The sequence below is a fragment of the Microtus oregoni genome, unplaced genomic scaffold, assembly GCF_018167655.1.
Source record: "Microtus oregoni isolate MIOR12 unplaced genomic scaffold, Mior012 000001F_ref0000356, whole genome shotgun sequence".
In the NCBI taxonomy this organism is placed as follows: Eukaryota; Metazoa; Chordata; class Mammalia; order Rodentia; family Cricetidae; genus Microtus; species Microtus oregoni.
The window spans coordinates 73,900,860-73,923,003 of NW_024543060.1; the positions used below are offsets into that span (position 1 = coordinate 73,900,860).

Consider the following 22,144-nt stretch of genomic DNA (forward strand, 5'->3'; position numbering starts at 1 on the left):
TGTGTCTCTTTACATTTCTTTCTTGTTAAAGGGGCATTCATATTTGTCATACATTCTGGAACTGTGACAATTTTTAATGTGTTCCAAGGGCTAGATTAGCTAGCGGGGAACTTTGATAGCACTTTCGATGTTTTCCCCCAGTTCGTTTCGACTTCGTTGATTCCAAAGTTGTCACGGTTCATTGTCTGCCGATGATCTTGAGCGGCCTTGCATTCTGAAAGAATATGTCATGGCATCTGCCTCTGTGCTTTGGGGGCCTGCTACACAGATAATATTTTCGCTAGAATACTGGGCTGGGGGGCAGGAGGTGTAAGGAAAATTTGCTTCAGAGGAGCGTTTTCTGGGGCCATAGCATGTCTCTTCCTTTCGTTCGGTGCCTAATCCAACACTGAGGTGAATGTATCACGTTGCCACGATTACATGTGTTAGAGTGCATAGCGCGGTTGTAAAGTAGCGGCTCAAATGTCTTATCTAATGAATGCCGACAAATTCAATTTTCACTCTTAGACTCTTCATTAGCCAATCAAATGACCCCTTTGCTCTAAGACATTTCGAGCACACTTTTCCTAGGTATAAACACAATCCTTCATAGCAAATTGATGACTCTCAGATTTTTATTTGGGCTTCTGTGTTCCAGATGTTTAGGATTTTAAAGCCTTGCCTCTGACATTACTGTCACCCTACGTAGGAGAAATATTGTTTTGTTTTGGTTTTGGTTTTTTTTTTTTTTTTTTTTTTGGTTTTTCGAGACAGGGTTTCTCTGTGGCTTTGGAGCCTATCCTGAAACTAGCTCTGTAGACCAGGCTGGTCTCGAACTCACAGAGATCCGCCTGCCTCTGCCTCCCGAGTGCTGGGATTAAAGGCGTGCGCCACCATCGCCCGACTGAGAAATATTGTTATTATGAGAAACTTTTACCTTCATGTCTTTACTACTTATCTCCGTGCTCGGAGTTATATAGGGCAGGTACGATGGCTCATGTCTGTAATCCTAGCACTCAGAAGGTTGAGGCAGTAGGATAGCTATGACTTCAAGGCTGTCTTGGACCACTGAATGAGGTTGTCTCTCACAACAAAAAAAAAAAAAACAATAAATAACACCTTTAAAATAAAAAGAAATGAGTATATAGGAAAATATGATTTCATATTCAATGGAATCATGCGGTAAAAAAAAATAGTTTTCAGCTTTAGGGATGAACGATTTTGGTCCTAGAGATGTTTGTCTTCTTTATAGGAAGATGCCACTGTGCAGGATCACAGGTGTTATTGTTGAACTGTGTTTTTCCAAATTATCATAATTTCTTCACATGGGTTATTAATAGAGTGGTACCCAAACTGCTCATACCTGTTGTAAATAGCACTTTAATTTTCTACACAGTGATTACAACAGTACTGACGAGTAACAGAAACTCTGAGCATCTTATAATAAGAGCTGCCTGACATCATGACAGTGGTTCTTACTGTACAGAGCTTGAAATATGTCCGTTTCTCCTCCACTTTGATGCCTTTAGTGCTCCCTGTCTACAAATATTTTGGAAGCATCTCAACATGAAGGCTAAAATGAGACCACAGAAATATACGGTCCCAGATCCCATGCCAGGCATGGATCAGAATCTTTGGAAATGGACAATGGAGTCATTATTCAAATTATACATATCTGATTATTGCTCTGCCACAGCACTCAGTGACCACTGAATATGAAACCAGCTGACAGGAAACCACAATGACAAAGAAAAAAAGAAATGCTGAAATTAGGTTTGGATTTAAATTCTCTTTCATTCATACAATTCCTGAGACTACACTAAGCAATATGGGTGGCTTAACTTCTTTCCCTTTTACTTATAACTTAATATTTTAAAATTAAAAATTCTGTATTTGCTGTTATTTAACGAACAAAGGGCACACACATTGCTTTCAAAGCTTCTAGCCTATCTTTACCACAGTGAAAAAAAAATTCAGTTCATAATTTGTACAGCCATTATAGTCTTTGACTCCGAATCTTTAGTTTTATTCATCTTTCTGAGTAATTAGCTTGATACTAACATGTTATAAGACCAATAAGCCCTGTTTCTTCAAGAATTCCATGGCCAGGCTGTGGTGGAACACGCCTTTAATCTCAGTACTCGGGAAGCAGATGTAAGCAGATCTCTGTGAGTTTGAGGTTAGTCTGGTCGACAAGAGCTAGTTCCAGGCACCAAAGCTAGAGTGAAATCCTGTCTCGAAAAACCAAAAAAAAAAAAAATTGCAACCTGTCCTTTTTATTGATCTGACTGAGCCAACTCCTGTGGGTGTCTAAAAGGATGCACCACTGGTAAGATTAAATCATTGAGACTGAAGCTCACAATTTCTTCATAAGTCATTTTTATCTGGAGGAATTTTCTTATTGTTTTGCAAACAAATTTGATGATGTCTTCCATTTTAGTATGCCAAACTCCAAAGTAAGTACACATGTAAATGTGAGTTAGGGGACAGAGCACTGTCTTCTGAACGGTGAGAATACAAAATGCTGTGATTACCTCGGGCACTGGAAGAAAGTAAAAAAGCACCACTGGTGCCAGCAGGAAAACAGCAGAGAGTATTTGATCCATGAAATTAATTCTTGCTACCTACATCGTGAGCCCATTGAGGCTAAGATCTAAAAAAAGAAAATGACCACAATTTTACTTTGCACGTTAACTGACATTGTAAACATCATCATTTCTATAAAAGATAGGAATGGGTTAAATTATTTACCAAATCCAGGAGCATCCTTGACAAATCAAGCAGGGAGAAAGGAAGGGGGGAGAGGAGTAGGAAGAGAAAAGGGTTGTTGTTGGTTCCCTTCAAGATTGCCTTTAGAGAGAAACACAAGTACTAACTTCAAGTGTGATCTTTTCTAAGTTTTATTCATAAATTAAATATTTGGGATACAAAACACATTCTACATTTTAAAAAACAATGCTGTAAATCATGTTTGATATTTTGATTCATTTTTTAAATTGACAAAATTTTACTAAAATTTTATCATTTGTAATATTTGAAGTAAAGTAGAAAACAATGTTTTCTGATTCCTAAAATTATATCATTTAAACCAATGCTTCCAAACTTATTTGTAGTAGATATCAATGCCAAAGGAAAGCAGGATTGATTATAACTAAACTAAAGATTGACAAAGAATATAAGATATTTTTCTAAACTGCAAGAATTTTCTAAAAAATAGATTATAGCATGAATTGTATTCTCCTGGGCAGAGAAAAGGGAGATAGAAAAGGGAGATGCTGGTAGAGGTACAGGAGGCGTGGCAATGCCCACACAATCCAAGTTAGTATTAATATTAAGCTAGTAAGTCGAAAAGATGAAGCTGGTAGTTGTTGATCCTCCCTGGAATTCCACCACTCAAACATCGGAGGCAGAAGGATAATAAGAGATTCGAGACCAGTGTGGGATACTTAATGAGTGCTGTGTCAAAAAAATAATGGTTATGTCTATAACTTGGGGAAATTGAAATCATAGAACTCTCATGTAGCAGGACCACATCCATTTAGAACTCAGGTAAGGACACATGGTGAGCACAGACACTGATTTGGGGGTTCTCAGTGGACCCAGTAAAGAAAGAGTCCTTGAGTTTCTACTGATGCTGTTTCTGAGAATTCCTCAGCACGCAGCTCAGGATATATAACCTCCATTTTAAAAAGAGATTTGGTCATTTGTGTTTTTAAAGAAGTAAGTAAAGTGTCAAGTAAACAAAACCCACCAATTCCTGCCTTTATCCACATAGCTGTCCACTTAATGTATCAAATAATTGCTGAATATATACCGTTTATTACGATCTATGCAAATTTTCAATTTTCAATTGGCATATTAAGACATAAACACTATTTTGCCCTATCGTCTTAATTTCTATGTTTTATTTTACTCTTTGTTGTTGTGAAATATTTGTTTACACTGTAAAGATGTGTCTCTGCCAAAGGTACCTTCTGATTGATTTACTAAAGAGCTGAATGACCAATAACTAGACAGGAGAAATAGGCAGGATATCCAGGAAGAGAGAGAAAGAAAAGGGAAAATCTAGACACTGGGATTACATGAGGGAAACACTAGTGAGACTCTAAAAAGGTTGGACAGACTGTACAAGTATGAGATAACCAAGTCACATGAAAGAACATAGATTAATAAAAACAGGTTAATTTAAATTATAACAGCTAATGGGATGAGTCTAAGGTAATGGCCAAGCTTTCACAACCAATTATAATCTGTGTCATTATTTGCAGGCTGACAGGCCCAGTGAAAAAGTCCTGCTACATTTTGTGCTTATTTGTGTCTATTAAATCTGAGTAGGTGGAGGGAATAGGTGGTGCTTCTGTTCGGGAATGGATCGCCAGGAGTGTGATTAATTCAAGCAATAGCTTTCACCTCAAGTACTGTCTTAATTCTTTTATACTCAGACTTTTTAAGGTGGTCATGGTGATCCTATTAAGAGCTCCTATTACTTCTGTGTAAACGAAACAAGTTGAGAACTGTAAATTAACAGAAGTATTGTTCATAAGTAAAATTCTCCATCCAGAATGAAGAAAGGTTAATAAATTCAAGCTGAAGTCCTTCCTGTAGCATCTCTTGTATTGGCCTAAGCCTCACTGTCTATCTATGGGATGAGACAGACAGAAGCCAGAGAGCAATCCTGGAAGAGACAGCAGCATGAGAATTGGATCAACTCTAGCTTAAGTTAAAGAAGGCTAGAAGAATCTGTGGTCCTGGTAGCCTCTTTTATTTTTCTGTTTTTGCATAGGCTTTATATGTAATAGACCAGTTTTTCTTTCTGTTACAATTAGGCAATGAACAGAATATGGCTATAATCAGATTTGAAAGAGACAAAGACACAGCTATAAAACTCTACAATTTTTCGGATAGAAAAAGAGTACAAGCTCTGGGCTGTAAGAGTTGCACATCTCTTAGTAATGTGCTCCTGAGTGTGGAGAGTGGGGAGGGGACTCTCAGAACAAACTAAAGCTGGAGAGGATCACGGTCCTCTGTGCCTTTGGTTTCCCACTTACCTTGAGACGTATTTTTTCTTTCTTGTGGTGATATTGGTGTTGGGACTCAAACCCAAGGACTTGCACATGCCACAGCAATGATTTGTACTATCGCCCTTCCTTACATTGATCTCCAAATTTCGAATCAGATTTTTTCTATTTCTCATATAAGTTATTTGTATGTATACCTCTCCTAAATGCAAAGGAGAATTTCAATGCTAAAAGATTTCCTTGTGTTTAACAAAAACTCGTGTTATTCATCACATTTTTGTAGCTTCTATTCCGGAAAGTTGTCACAAAACTTCCTAAATCCCTTGATGTTCAATGTGTCTCCCACTTCATTACAAAACTAATGTCTCTCCTCTTGAAGAAAATTATCAAGCAGGATCTTTAAATGTGACCCAGCTCCTTTCTATCATGTCTGCAGGAACTATAAGCAAAATATAGAATGGACGCCTATAAACATTTGAGGTGTTGGGGTGGGGGTAATGTTTCTTCTCAATCTCTATTTGGTAGCTTCCAGAAACTACTGTGCAAACCTGGGCTGAATGAGATAACAGTGTTATTGCTTTTAACCATGTATAAATGTCTAGGGCGACTTCATTACTCCAGTCTTTGGAAGTGAGGCTTCCAAGTTACATGAGTGATGCTATGACGTCAGTATTGTCACTGCCACCTAGGAAATTCCTTGACACTGTTCCTTGTATTTAGTTAACCAAACAATCTGTCTTTGTTTTAGTCTTCCCTGATGCAACCAGTCTTGCCCGTGATGGAACCTGACTCCATCATGCTTGAGATTACAACAATAATATTGCTAAGGTCTTACATGCAGAGGTTCCACTAGCAGTATCTTTGTACTGGTTCCATTCTCCAGGAGATTTTATTTCTTAAAGACATAGATGACTAATAAGGGACAAATGCACAAGTTATCAGAACCACCAAATGTTATTAGTTCACTAATTCTAATCGTGTGTTTGCTTTGCCTTTTCTTCACTCAAAGACCCTGTTTCCATTTTAGCCTCACTGTTCCTTGCTGTCTTCACCCATGAACCAAAATCATCTGCTCCACTTATTTGGAGTCTTACAAGTTTTGGTTTACATAAATAAAAGGGACCAAAAAAATGCATTTTTTAAACAGTTATGTGAGTTGACTGAGAACATTCATAGGGTTGGGCCTGAGTAATGGCAGGGTGCATGCAGTGTCTCATTCGTGGAACCCTAACTCACAGTCTAGGGCAGAAAGGCCTTTTATCTAACCCTGAGCCTTTTCTTAATTACATTTTACAGCAACTAAGTGTCCTACTCTGATACATCGAAAAAATATTCTGTTCTCTGCTGCTTGTCTGGCAGAGTGACTTTGGCATGTATTAAATTGGGCTAGTCAACTCCAAGTGCAGTCGGGACTGTGTGTGACTACTCAATATAAAAATAACAGGCTGGATTTCTGAAACTTTGTTCTGGCAATAGGAAAGAAAATGGTTGAGTTGGGATAATAATGATAAATCAGGAAACTGATAATAAAACGAGACATACGTCAACTTTTGAGAATGTTTATAGTCACTGAAGCAAAACAATGACTTGAGAGTCTAGAAATTTCATAGAATTGCCTCATAATTTCCATTAAACTACTGATTACTTGAAACAAAATAAATTAAAAGGATCTAATTAGGTTAAAAATACAAATATTTTGAATATCATTTTAATAATATTTTTTTATTTTTCATTATATTGATATTTACTTCAACCAAAAAAGTATTTTATAAAAGTTTTTTATTTTTGAAACAGTAAAGAAAAAGTTTTATTTTTATTAATTGGCTTATTGGTGTTGATTGATATTATTTGGATGCAGTTTTGCGAAGTACCTGGGACATAAAACTTGTCATTTTGCCATATATGTAATCTCCTTAAATACTGTGCCACTAAAAATAATTTGAACACCCCAGAAGTTTCACATGAACATGGAAAAGAACTTCAGATAATCCCATGGAGAGGAATTATGGAAGCAAGAGCAAGATCAGACAAATAGAAGAATATTTTCCAACATTCAATAAGAACATGAGGCAACAAAAGGAAGCATTGAAACATAAATTTGCTTGGACCTCAATAGTTATGAACTTTGAGAAGCTGTGTGCACTGCTCCCTGAGGCCCACTCTAACACAACACCATTAGACAGTGTAGTTTATGAACTACAGAAATGAATTTACCCCTGTTCTCTGGGCTGGGGAGTCTAAGGTCAGAGTGCTGGCAGATTAAGTATCTCTCAATGGCCTATTTTCTACAAGACTGTTTTTCTGTGGAAGCCTTCCAGAGCAGAAAGGGCAAAGGGGTCTCTCTTAGGCCTTTAATGTAAAAGCATTAGTCCATAAACATAAAGCAGATTGTGAACTTATCACCTTCCAGAGACGGAGGGATTTTAACATACGAACGTGGGGAGGCAAAAGCATTCAAGTCATAATACTGTCTTTCTAACATTGGCCAAGTGCAGCATTGTCTGATTTTAGTTTGTGTCTAGATTCTAGAATAGGCCCTGCCAACTAATTTGCTTCCTATAGGAAGTTTTGGTATTTAGCAATAAGATTAATTATCACCTTTATTGGACATATCCACTTCTTTCTTAGAATGTAAGGCTTACTGAAGACACAAGTCAATTAGAAATTAACAAACAAATTTATCTGAGGGCCAGAAAAGAAGTCACGGGCAGAACCCAATTAGTAAGGGCTGATGTCACAAGCACAAGAGGAGAGGTAGGTTCCTTTATCGGGTCTCTGACAGCAAAAGGTTTAGTGCTAAACTGGTTGGAAATCATGAACTGAAAATCTTGCATAGATAAATTTCCTTAGAAATGTCACTGATGTCTAGAAGTGACAAGTGAAATGAACACAGTAGCCAAGGAAGGTGTCCAAAGTCTGGGTGCTTGGACATCTTAAATGCAACAGAGAAGGAAAAGGAGAAAAGCAGAGTTAACCATGACAAGGTCAGTCCTAGCCCTACACACAGTGAAGCTTGAGTTTTATGTGTGTGTACATGTATCCTCAAAACCTCGCATAGAGAAACTAATAGAAATCCCCAACTATATAAAGAAACATCTTTGATACAGAGCACAAAGGACCACTTTAGAAGAAAACCCTAGCAAAACTGAGCTTCCTTTTACCGTGAACCAGGTAAATGATACATGTTCCGGCTGAGACCCATAGTAACAAAGCCTAAGCAGGTTGCAAAAAGGTAGAACTGTTTTAAAAAAAAAATGAAAGCATATATGAGCTGTTTTAAATGAATATAAAGAAAATAATAAATGGAAATCATTATAAATAATAGAATGCAATAAAGGCAAAGTAGTTTTTTAAAAAGACAAACTTTACATAAGAGAAAGATACAGTTTTGAAACTCCAAATGTAGTGGAAAGATCTATCAAAAAAGGAGAAACAGCCAAATAGAGTGTAACAGAACTGCGAGTCATATCTGAAGATCTTTGTGGATTTCTTGCATGTGGCAAAAACAGAGAATGAAGTGAAGAGACACAAAGGGAAAGCTGGCCACATGTCTTCTATTTCCAAAAACGTTTTACGGTGAGGTAATTCCAAAGAATTTGAAGATTAGAAGAAAAAAATTACTTTACCTAGAGAATGATTTCCAAAATCATTTCATCACAAACCAAATTGCAGGGGAGGGGGGGAGATAGATTTTACAGAAAGTTACAGATATCCTATGACAAAGATCACAGAAGTCAGCACGTTTAGACAACATAAAAAGAAAACAGGGGGAGAAGAAATAGACACCTTGTCAATAAAAATATGATATAATAACCAAAAGAATAGACACAATGAAAATGGGAGGTATCCTTGAATATTACTCGGGGGTGGGGCAACTCAGGTGTTAAGGCCAGATCATCAAGTTTGAAACGCAAGTTCCAAATATACATGAGCATATTACCAAGGATGAGAAACAAATAAATTTATCTTTTCAGAAAGTGACTAAAGAGGTCCTCCACTCACAAATAAGTTTGTCTTTTTTTTAATTTATTTATTTATTAAAGATTTCTGCCTCCTCCCCGCCACCGCCTCCCATTTCCCTCCCCCTCCCCCATCAAGTCCCCCTCCCTTGTCAGCCCAAAGAGCAATCAGGGTTCCCTGCCCTGTGGGAAGTCCAAGGACCACCCACCTCCCTGCAGGTCTAGTAAGGTGAGCATCCAAACTGCCTAGGCTCCCACAAAGCCAGTACGTGCAATAGGATCAAAAACCCAGTGCCATTGTTCTTGAGTTCTCAGTAGTCCTCATTATCCGCTATGTTCAGCGAGTCCGGTATTGCTGGTGGGAATGCAAACTTGTGCAACCACTTTGGAAAGCAGTGCGGTGGTTTCTCAGGAAATTCAGGATCAACCTACCCCTGGACCCAGCAATTCCACTCTTGGGAATATACCCAAGAGATACCCTATCATACAACAAAAGTATATGCTCAACTATGTTCATAGCAGCATTGTATGTAATAGCCAGAACCTGGAAATAACCTAGATGCCCTTCAATGGAAGAATGGATGAAGAAAGTATGGAATATATACATATTAGAGTACTACTCAGCAGTAAAAATCAAAGACTTCTTGAAATTTGCATGCAAATGGATGGAAATAGAAAACACTATCCTGAGTGAGGTAAGCCAGACCCAAAAAGAGGAACATGGGATAAGTTTGTCTTATTTGTTGTTTTGGCTGGCTTGAGACAGTCTCATTCTTTTGCCCAGCCAACTTTAAGCCCATGGAGACCTTCTAGCTCTGCCTGTCTAGGATTGGGGAAGCCGCACTGAGCTGCCAAACTGGATGTTAAATAATTTTGAGTAGTAAAGTAGACATTCACCTAACATTTTGGTGACACTCTGGGTATAAAATGTGATACATTACTTGTAATTAGATAAACAAAATATTAGGAAGCTTTGTTTCATGATCAATGTGAAGCTCAATGTAAACTACTAACATAAACATCATTTTAAGGTAGTCAAATAGAATTATTAAATATGTCCACTTTATCTGAGACCTGACTTTTTAAGTCTCATAATTGAAATTTAAGTCTTAATTAAATCTAATAATTAAAGAAAGAATTAAAAGGAATATACAAAGAGAAACATGATCACACTTATTTGCAGGTTGTAACAGCATTGCAAGAGAAGAATAAATAAGTTTCAGGATGCTAAAATAATAAGAAATAAAAATATATTAAATGGGAACTCATACCATCATACACACATACACCCCAGTATATACTAAATACCAAAGAGATTCAAAGCAACTTAAACAATAGAAAAGAATAATGAACATTTGCTGGTGAATGTACTTCTGGCAAGTCTGTTCTTATCATTTTTGAATGAGAATTATTTAGCTTTTTGTGAAAAAACTCTTTACAATTCTGCCTGACAATGGAGAAATACATTTTGTAATACTTTATTACTCAGACATTTATAGATAAGAATTGAGACGAAACAGTACAGGAAGCCCGGGGATTTCCTGAAATATTAGCTTGTATGATAAACCTGAAGTTTCTAAAGTATGAGTACCATCTAACAATTCTCCAGGTGAAGGATTTTGTTGCTTCTCTCCCTGGGAATGAGGACAGGATGTGAGCAGGCAGAAAGAGGAAAAGAGAACTCTAAATCTGTTCCCTGTGGTGATGGCCACAGAGCCCAGGGGATGATCAGCTTAACTCTTCAGGTATTGTAATTGTTTCGATGTTAGGTAAGACAAAGACTGGCTAGTCCACAAGGCTTCTCAAGGTCTCTTCTAAAACAGTCTAGAATCAAACTGATGACCACTCCACAATGGCTTCTGTGTGTCATTCAAGGACTTTTACCTGGAGGGTTTACCTTCAAAACATAAACGTAAGAAAATTCTAATTATATTTGAATTTATAATTTAGACTCTGGTATAAAATTCTATAAAGTGATTCATAATCCATATGCTCAAATTTATTTGTACTGCCTAATGTTCTCCCATATAGAACCAACTGTACTCAACCCAATATATCATCTCAAATCATATTTATCCAATGAAAATATCAGTAATTATCATTTTCAATCTAATTTTATATCAGCTACTCTCTTCCTTTAAAAAAAAAACCACTTTGGAGGATGGGGAATTATTTTTAAAAGTAGGAAAGAGATATAGCACATACATAGCACAAATTTGAAGATTTTATGTCCATGACCTGCATCTGCTTAGCCAATACTCAAATTTACATGGTCGTCTCTGATTCCAGTCTGTTGTAAACACAGGATATGTTTTCCCAGCAGTTCCTTCTAACAAGGTGGAACATTGAAAACAAAAGGCTAACACTGTGTTCTTCCTGTGCCAGAAGCACTTTGGTGCAGTATGGGAGATGATTTATGTACATATACTTGACCTAATAAAAACACTCCCTGTATTTACCATAAAGCTGAATCATATTACCATCAAACATCCCTTCATTGCTTTTTGTTACATCTAACATTCTGCCTAATTTGTAAACCTCTAGTGCCTAAGAGCATATTCGTGTTTAAAGAAATTCATTGGTTTCCCCAGAATTCCTTTTGAGAGTTCTTCTTAACAAAATAACAATGATTTCTCTCATAGTTACTCAAAATTTTGCAATTATTTAGTCATTATATTATGCTGACTAAAAATGACCATAGTTTCCTTTTATTGCTCAGAATTATAATATTAAAATATACTGATTAATTAACAATTATATTTAGAAATTACAGTGAACATTATTTGGTTTCCTGTGCCAGTGGTTCTTGTTTAGAAATCATGAAATTTACATTTTGGCTGCTTGGAGAAAATATTACTCTTTCGCGTTAACAAAACCTTTCTATTCCTATCCTGAAACTACGTATTTTAGCTCATTGAATATAAATCATCCAGTTATTTGATATGGATGTTGAAATTTAGTTTGTGAAACAGAATATCTCTTAATATTACAGAATCTGTAATAGGATTCTGGATGGCGGCAAGAGATTTTCATATATGCATGAAATACATACATATCTCTCTCCTTTCCCTAACTCCCAGTGGTATTGTCAGTCTCGCAAAGTAAGTGGAGAAATGCCTCTGTGTTTCTGGTATTTCTTATTAAAAATAAACATAGTGAAGACGTAAGAAATCCTAAAATATTATGCAGCATAACAATGAAATAATCATATTTTTAAAAAAAATGCTCATTCCTGAATCTCAAATATAAATGAGTTTTGACTTTCACTGTGGTCATCTTTGAGTTTTCTTTCAAAATACTTTCTTATCATGTCTTTTGAAGTTTGAAAGGCCCACTCTATGTACCAGGAAGAATTCTTCAACAAAAGTAAGAAGGTATTATGTATTAAAATCCGTGCCACACATGGAGGGGTCTTTCTGAAGGCTGTGACACCTTATTTTAATGTGTCTATTATTGTGTTCTGATTATATCCTTATATTTTGTTCTTATATTCTCATTATATTCTTCAAATATAATGGGGTTTCATCAAACGCATTTTTATATAAATGGTGCTTTCGTTCTAGACCAGAAGATAGATTTACCACATAGCAAGAAGAATCTGAGGCATGATAAAGTCCCAATTTGGATAGCCAACCTCATAGGCTCATAAGTTTGAGGTCTGATTTGGGGTTCTAGAGCTCCTAGACTGCATCCAGATTGTATGTTTTTAAGGTGTGTGCAGAGGGGAAACAAAGAAGAATAGATGTTGTAATAGGAACGGCGGGCTGGGTCCCACCACCCGACTAGTTTTACCCGAAATAATTACACGGAAACGGTATTTTTTAAACACTGCCTGTCCCATTAGTTTCAGCCTCTTATTGGCTAGCTCTTACATATTGACCTAACCCATTTCTAATAATCTGTGTAGCCCACGAGCTGGCTTACCAGGGAAGATCTTAACCTGCGTCTGTCTGGAGTGGGAGAATCATGGCGACTCACTGATTCAGCTTCTTTCTCCCAGCATTTTTTTTTTTTTTTGTCTACTCTGCCTACCTAACTTTTTGTCCTATTAGGGCCAAGCAGTTTTCTTTATTAATTAACCAATGAAAGCAACAGATAAATACAAGACCCACCTCCATCAAATAGATTTCAGGCTAATCAGTGAGAGTATGCTCTACAAGAGGTAGCGGACAGATTTTCATTAGACTAGCAGCTGTGTAATAGCAAGAAGTTAATAGAAATGAGCTAGGCTTAAAGTAGAAGCTATATGACTGGTGGGGCTAGATGAGGGGACTATGGCCGTAGAAAAATCATGGCAATGATCCCAGGTAAAGAGGAGTTGAAGGCTGGCTGGCACCACGTACTGTGATAAGAAAGACCCTAACAAGAGCAGAGAAGGTCGTGGAAGTGAGCAGTTTTGTCTCCACACCCTATCCTTGAGCCTTTCCTTGGACTTCTAGGGGAGACACAATGACAAGCACAGGGAGCTACATGTGACAGGAAGGTCAGCAATGGACATATCAAATGAAGATTTCTGTTGAATAGTATGTTCTCAGCAACATACTGGAGAACACTTTAGTAAGACTGCTTAAATATTTCCACGTTATTTGTTACCAGTTTATCACATACGCTTTAGGTTTATCTAGCAGGTGAATAACATCAAATCTTTGGGTCAACCTCGGGGAATTTTGCTCTGTTCCCCAGAGTTCTGCTAATTGTTCAGCTCCTTAAGGCTCGGGTTTTCACATAGCAACAGACAAAGCAGGGTAGATGACAGGGAAGTATGCAGCAGAAATTGTATTCTTATTATAGAAGCTATTATTTGTCTTAACAGAGAGAATTGTGTGCGTTTATTATGGACAATATGATATTTGGATATAGATCTGTGAAACATTAATTCTGGGTTATTAACATGTATGACTTCACATAGTTATCACATATGTGAAAACTCTTTATATCGACTTTGTTGACACTTTTCAAGAATACAGGGTATTATTAATTATAGTTATTATTTTTTTTTTTTTGGTTTTTCGAGACAGGGTTTCATTGTAGTTTTAGAGCCTGTCCTGGAACTAGCTCTTGTAGACCAGGCTGGCCTCGAACTCACAGAGATCCGCCTGCCTCTGCTTCCCAAATGCTAGGATTAAAGGCGTGTGCCACCACCACCTGAATAGTCATTATTTATAAATAATTAATTATAGTAATTAATTATAAATATTATATATATATATGAACTTATTCTTCCTAGTAACTTAAATATCTTAGCATTTGTCTAACATTTCCCCATGTTAGAAAAAAAACTCAGACTCTGATAACCACTATTCTGCTTTCCTTCTATTTCTGTTCAATGAAATTGTATTTTTCATATGTGAATGACATCATGAGACACTTATATCTTTTCTGACTAGCTTATTTCATTTAATGTCTCCAAGTGCTTCCTTGTTGTTACATATGTCAGTATTTCATGCTTAAAGCAAAATACTTTTCCATTCTATGTGTGTACTGCTCTCTATGAAATCCGTCACTCATGGGTACTTCCGTTGCTTCTGTTTCTCACCAACTGCAAATGTTTTTTCATAATCATGAGACTGGAAATAGCTTCTTGACTTATTGACTTATTGTTACTTGAATACATCCTAAGTAGCAGGATTCCTTACCCATCTGGTAGACCCATTTTTTTCTCATGAACAACCACATTATAAAATATTTTATAAGTTATGTTTTGGTACTGATCCAGCGGTAGTGGGATATGGGAGAATGGAGCAGATAAATGAGGCTGACTGAAGTATCTGTAGATGGCCAGCTTTATTCAGAGCTTCAGACAGTTGATACTTCGCTGGCTAAGAAAGGTCACATGAGTAAAGCTCTCATGAGTTTGAGCAGTATACATTCACAAGGACAAGCCACACATGCATGACAAAAAACATGCTTTTCCACCAAGGAATATACAGGATCATTTAAACCTTCAGTTAACAGCAGCAATCATGAGTAGTCTGAAGTAAACTCACTCATATACACACATGGGAGGAGCACAAAACATATTCAAAAAACACTATTTTGATTTGAAGAAACTGAGGTCACAAGACTCATCTCTTGTTTCTTAGACCATTCTCACAAGCACGCAGAATTCTCCTCACGTGACTCAATTCTTGGACCATGTTCCAACAATGCTTGTCTTCCAGTGGAGAAAAAAAATGCTCTTTTGGATAACTATCAACGGATATATTCATGGCTCTATCAAAACCCCTTCCATGTTCCATTCCTCATAAAATGGAGGAAGAGGAGGACATTAAGACGAGCATGAGCTCCTTTGGAACAAAACCCCACCATCAAGAAAAACGCAGGATGAATCAGGACATAGCCTGCTACATGACTCATGTCCTTAGAGATGGCTTTTACAATCTGGAAAGGTTACTATCATAAAAAATAAGACCACTTTATGCGCACAATACCTTCATCATCTCTCTAGTTCTCATTTTGTAGCCAGTAGAACAATAAAATTCTAAAATTTTAAAAATAAAAAAAATCCCCTAAACCCTATAATTTAAAATATCGATGTGACCTAAACTTTGATTTAAGGGTTTTTTTTATTAGATAATTATCTGATTATCTAATACAGCTGACAAATGATAAGCTTGGAATTGTATGTTATAAATATTCAAATGTAGTCAAGACTTTTGAGTGTTCAGCAGTCAGCTTATGGGGATGTGAACTGGGATGAGTAGATGTTTGGACATAAAGCATCCAAGGAAAATAAAACACGGGGAAGAAACATTTTTGAGGAGAAAAAATGCATAGCAGTTTAGGCATAGCTATAACTGATCTGAAACCACACTGGAAAGATCAGGAAATCAGTGAGAAAATGAGAAACTACATCTGCCTGACCTTGGACAGAGGAATTTTAAATAGGCTTCAGTAGAAGTCATAGAGGAACTTAGAAAATTCCCATGAGAATTCACGCAGGAAAAACTGATTGGTACAAAGTAAGCATCTAGCCATGGCATCGACAGCACATTACTGGACATCAGGCAAATTCGGGCTCCTGATAGGAAGGAGTGGGTGGCCAATGCTGCTGTTACTGGGTGGATTTAATAGGCATCAATTGCCCGGTTATTTATTGAGAATCTCCAACGTACCAGTGTCTAAGCCCTAAATAAAGGTCAGAATCCTTGATGAGGAATTGATTAAATTAACAAACTCAGAAGATGTATGTCCCAACAAGGAGTAACTGTACTTTTATTTTCCTGATTTTTAAAAGCTGTAACACAAGCCACCCACTGTCACATAAATCATGACTATCTGGCTTCTGCTGTCTCTCCATATAGTCATGTTGTTCTGTTACAGAGCAGACAATGCAAGCCGCTATCTGCACGTCTTTTAAGCTCATATCTGTGTCTGCCATAGCTCACTATATTATGAGAAGCTCAAAATTTAGATTCTTTCTTAAATTTAATTACGTGGTACTTTTCCTACAACAGCCTGTCTCCTATCAACATCTCAAATTTCATTTTGTTCACATATCTCTTATGTGTGTCCCCTTGATATTGATAATGACGGCTTATAAGTGCTTATCTCACTTCGGGACTGAAAAATATAATAAAGAAGGAAAACACAAAGTAACAGCCACAAGTACCAATTATCCAAGTATCCATCCCCTATCAAGTGGATATTGGGAGAAATATACAGGCATGCCAGAGTGTCAGCTCTATGGAATAAAAGAGAAAAACCTGTGTCAAGGGACTGTGAGACGAAACTGGGAAGAAATGAGCACAGGACTGGAATAAGAAAGGATAAACGGGTCTGGTGAGACTTTGTTCTATGTTGAAGGGACTCTAATATTTGAAAGTGGCTCATGATCCGATTACTCTTTATAAGCTTCGCCACGGTACCTTCCTTCTTACCAAAATCTCGTGAGTACACACATCAAGAAATTTAAATAATTGGGTGATAGTTTATTCTTCCTTTCTTTTGATTTTGCTCTGTTAATATTTTCCCAAGTTAATGTCATCATAACTAATCATCAAAATTAAAGTTAGATTTTCAAAACCTACATCTCCTATGAGAGGGGACTTTTAGATCTTGCAGAAACTCAACTTTCCTCTTAAATCAAAGCTTTATGTTCAGATTGCTGGTGGGTTCCTCCTTTTGTCCTAGGTAATTGGTAGCAGAGGATCATGTGTCTTTGGCCCATGGCCAGTGCCAAAAGCATGAGAGTTAATTAGCACAGAACTTAAAAATTCTGGGCCCCTTGGTAATTTTGTTTCCTCTGGATTTCACAGATAGAAATAAAGTTTTATTTGTACCCAGGGGAAGAGAAGGATTAGTCATTTGGAATCACTGTATGCAAAAGAGGAAAAGAAAAATGTACCACTATTCATGAAAATCAGAAATTAGAGATCGTTACTCAAGAAAATTCCACAGAAATAATTATCTCAATTACGATTTTTAAAATGCAGACATTGAGCTGTGCACTTTACCTGAACCCTGCCTTCGGCTAGCAAGTTTTTGCAAATGGATAATTTTTTTGATGCTACTTATAAAACTCTTACCCACACACTTAAGGGTTTTGTAAGATATGCTCCGTTTCTGTATATATAATTTCTATTTATGACCAGTTGATGTGGCTGTGTGTCGATTGTTGATTGTGGAAAAGATTGGTCATTTTTTAAATTAATTTTTTTTTATTGATTTTGCATTCTGAGCACAGTTTCTCCTCTTTCTTCATCTCCCATTCCCTCCCCACATCTCTCCTCTCCCCCCATAGCCCTCCCCAATACACATCTCCTTTATTTATCTTCAGAGAGGGGCAGGCCTCCCGTGGATATCAACAAAGCATATCAAGTTGGGGTAGGACTAAGCACCTCCCCTTGTATTAAGGCTATGCAAGGTAGCCTAGTATGCGTAATAGATTCCCAAAAGCCAACCAAAATGCTAGAGACGGTCCCTGTTCCCACTTATAGGAAGGAGTCCCACAAGTAGATCTACACAACTGTTACATATATGTACAGGGTGTGATCAGGTCCATGCAGGCTCTCTAGTTGTTAGTTCCTGTGAGGTAGATTAATTGTTTCTGTGGGGTTTCCATGTGATGATTTCCTTCACCCTTCTGCTTCCTACAATCCTTTCTTCCTCCCTTCAGCAGAAACCTGCTGAAGACTGATCATTTTGTAGTAAGAATTAGTATGCAAACAGCATGTCTTTTCTGGAATAATTAACCTGGGGATGGTGACAAGTCAATGTGGCACCCATGGCACATTGAAATATAAGCTTTACGTGCAGGTTTTTGTCAAGCTCAGAACGATTTCCCTCTCCCCGGCTCGGAGTGAACCTTTAAGTCAGGAAGATGCACTTACAGAGAAACAAATAAAACAGAGAGTTGCTATTCATGTCCTGAGGACTACAAAGGCAACGTTACTTAGTGGTGGTGTGCAGAATTGGAGTACCTTAGAGGTTTCCATGTGGTTAGGTCCCCGCATAAGTTCTAGTTCTACAAGTGTCCGCTTGGGAGAGTGATGAAAGTCTCCTATGTATTATGTTTTATGACCAGCAGTCTTAAAATATTCTCAAAATATGACCCCAATACACACCATGGAAGTAGATATGATTTTACTAAAATTTGACTTTTAGTTACTAGTGGTCAGAGGTCATATTAAGACATGTTAAAATAATACTGGCCAAACAGAAGAGGTTGACCTATTTGTGAGTCATGGAATCAATTATGCGGTATGAGAATATCATTTGAATGAAATAAAATAGAAGAATGTCAGAACTATATTTTACATCAATTCCAATACCCTCATTGCTTGTATATCTTCTGCTGTATTGCTGCCCCTGTGTTCATTAAATTTTAATCCCTCACAATTATAAAAAAAATAAATAAATGTCTACAATTATTTTCCTAAGAAACCAGGATAACAATACAAGTTAAAAAAGAATCAAAAATGCATGGTACATAGATTTCAGACCAGCACTCTGGATAATGGGGACAAAAAAAATGTCGATTGTCTTCCTATCTGTGACTGCCTGAGAAGGTCTATGTTACCTTATTGTATCATCATGGTCCATGGACACTCACCTGACATCATCTGGATGATTCCAAGAGAAAAATGAATGGATTTGTGCATCTTTACGTATGTAGGAAGCATTTTGGAGCATTTTTCCTCGAAACCCATGACATAGTGATGACTACTGAGAGATTCTCTTTGTCTCCTCTGTGAACTCAGGCACTAGGGCTTTGGCTGTTGTTTTTGTTCTAAGAAAACGAATGGCTACTTTGTGCTAATAAAGCCTTGGCACTTTGCCCTGCAATTCATCCATCCTGGAAAGCTCTATGGCTAATTATTTAAAGTCTATAATTAATATCTCTATATTCTGAAACAGAATGTAAAACTGTCAGCCCTATATTATCCTGGACCCCAATCTGTGTAAGAACGCATAAGAACCAGGGAGATATATTCCCTTATCAGAAAAAGCAGCTGTTCCCAAATATTGACTGAGCTGCATAATCATTTGGACCTCGTATATCTTGCAAAAAAGGACAATCATGTCCCAATGTCTATATTTTTTCCTGCGATAGTTTTGTGTTTTCCTTTGGGAATAAAAATTGTTCAAGTTCTCAATGAAATCAGGTTGATGTGTTAAATCATCCATATTTGAATTTATGAAGGCTTTGACATTAGATCAGGAAATGTTATCTGCATATTGTTTACTAATACTGATTCCAGCCAGAAATTCAGTTTTTATACTAGAACTCTTATTTGTGCGTGTGTGTGTTGTGTGTGTGTGTGTGTGTGTGTGTGTGTGTGTGTGTGTTCAGGAAGAGTTACACAACCATAACATTTTTTTTCTAGAAAGAAAAACAGATATTCTGCATTTAATTTACTCTAAACCCTTTAAATAGAGAAAATGGTGCACACACACACAAACATTCACACTCATACATACACACACAAGCTATATGAGATTGCTGATATTTGACATTTTTGTCCTGTAAAGTGGTGATTTTGTGTTTATTACAATATTACCTTTCAAGCCGTAGGATAATATCATATATCCAATTTGCAGGACTTGTAAAAAAAAGTAGTCTAGGTTCTCTGAGATCAGGCAGGATTACATGTAGCCCAATCTTTTCTCCGTTCTTATATTTAACATACACTTTTCTAAGTTACTGTTCAGCTTGGAGCACCAGTCAAAGAGATAGCAGATGTACACTCTTAAGGTTTGTGGTGCTTTTTAAATTTTTGTCTTGATCAACAGCAACCGGGGAACAAACAGAAGACGTTACATGCTTCTCTTGCTCACCAAGTGACACAAAAATTAACTCTCATGAATGCATTCTTGTTTCTTGAACATTCTGTGAGCATGGTGCCGCCACCATCTAGTGTTTTTCTTTTCTTATCCCTGTATTTATTTGTCCCTGAAAAAATTCACCTGACAGTCAGCCTGCCAGGGCAATTTAATCTTTCTCGGGGTTTGTTCCCCAATCTTTAATATTGATGGGTTTCTGCAAGTTTTTAACAAGCTCAGTTCTCCCTGTACCTTGAAGACTCTCGTGTAAGTGTTTTAATGTTTTAGCTGTACCAGTATTGATTGAGAAAATAGTAGATGTTCACCTTTTATTTTTTTTTCATTTGTGGAGGTAGAATAACACGTAGTTGGGGTTGCCTGCACACTCTTGTCTTTGTAAGACATTCACTGAAATGTCTGCCTTTGGTCCTGACCCGCTAAACCATATTAACATTAGAGGTTTCCTCGCATGCTATTTCCTTTTCTGGTTCCATGGTTCCAGCACTGAAATGGCTGTATCTTATTGCCACTCCCCGATGCTACACATCTTTTGTTTCCCCTGAGGTAGTCTCATTGTGTTCCTTCATGACTTTCCTGCCTATGTCTGCTGTGCTGATGCTCCATGCCCTGGACCAGTACAGCAGGATGATGTACAGTAGCAAGCCAGTGATGCTCAGCCTTCACAGCATGTAGAAATCACTCACCCGGGAGCTTCAAATACACGCCTGGCTTCAAACACAAGATTCAAGCCCACTGGTCAGAGCAGGCCGTTAGGAATTTAAGCAACTTCCAAAGGGAGCTTAATGCCCAGAAAATACTAAGACCCACCAATTTATGTTTAAGTAAGACTCCCCAGCATAGGTATATGTCTGTAGTTCATTTAAGCCAAGCCCCAAATGTAGGGTAGACAGAAATCTAATATTCGTGTTCATGATCAGCACCCATTTTAGAATCATGCTGGTTGTCATTACAAAGTTTTCATCATTCGCCATCTGTAGCAGCCCCATCAGAATGAGGCTCGGGTTTCAACTGGGTGAGAAACATTATCCGTAATGGCCTTCAGGACCCTCTTTGGTATCCACGCTAGCCCATTCTGCTCAGCTGACAATTTGGGCAGCTTTCTCCTGAGAGTAATTAGCATCTGTGTAAAGATGCAATCACCTGAAGCAGCTTTGTAAGCAAGGCCGCTCTCAAGAGGTTTTGTTTCCAACAGCAGAGAAATTGTATTACAGCAGCATTCGCCGGCATATCTGAGACAATCAATGTAATCAGGAGGAGAATGAAGCATTGTGGGACCAAATAAGAGAAAGAAATTAATTTCTATTGAATATCTACAGCGGGTTGGTTCTCTTAAACTAAGGAAGACTGATACAGGATTTTACCCAAGTTCCTCTGAGTCTGTGCCAAGTTCCTATGGTTGCTGTTGGGGTTCACCAGACAGAGGAAAAGAGAGACCAGAAGTGGCTCCAAACAAGTAAGTGATTCCCATGCTAATCACCGTCCATCCGAGCTATAGCATTAATTGGAATGCGTCTTACTTTTCATGGATGGTAACATGTTGATTTCCAAACAAAGATGGCTTTCTTTCTCTGTGACATTATTTGCTTTTCTTGGCTGTCATCACAACTTCATTAATAATCCAGGTCTGTTTGTTACGTTTGCCACGCAGAGGACTAGCGATGTAATCATGGTATACTTTTACCTCGTGCTCCCTTTGTGCCTTGTACATGGGAAGGATTGGAAGGCTTTTGTCAGACTCGGCAGTGATGTTTCACTGCCTTTATGCATCAGGTGCTCTTCACTAAAAGGCATTAAGAGACTGGTTCAGCAAATGTATTTCTTTTCCATATCCTAATATGTCTACTCTCATGTGAACTCTCCCAACCCCTCTGTAACTTTGATAAAATATTTCTAAACACTGAC

General features: G+C 37.5%; 1 protein-coding gene across 2 annotated transcripts in view; it reads left to right on the forward strand.

The window, feature by feature from the left end:
* Positions 1–22,144, forward strand: part of Syt1 (synaptotagmin 1) — a 497,758-nt gene that overhangs the window by 97,596 nt on the left and 378,018 nt on the right. The window lies entirely within an intron of this gene.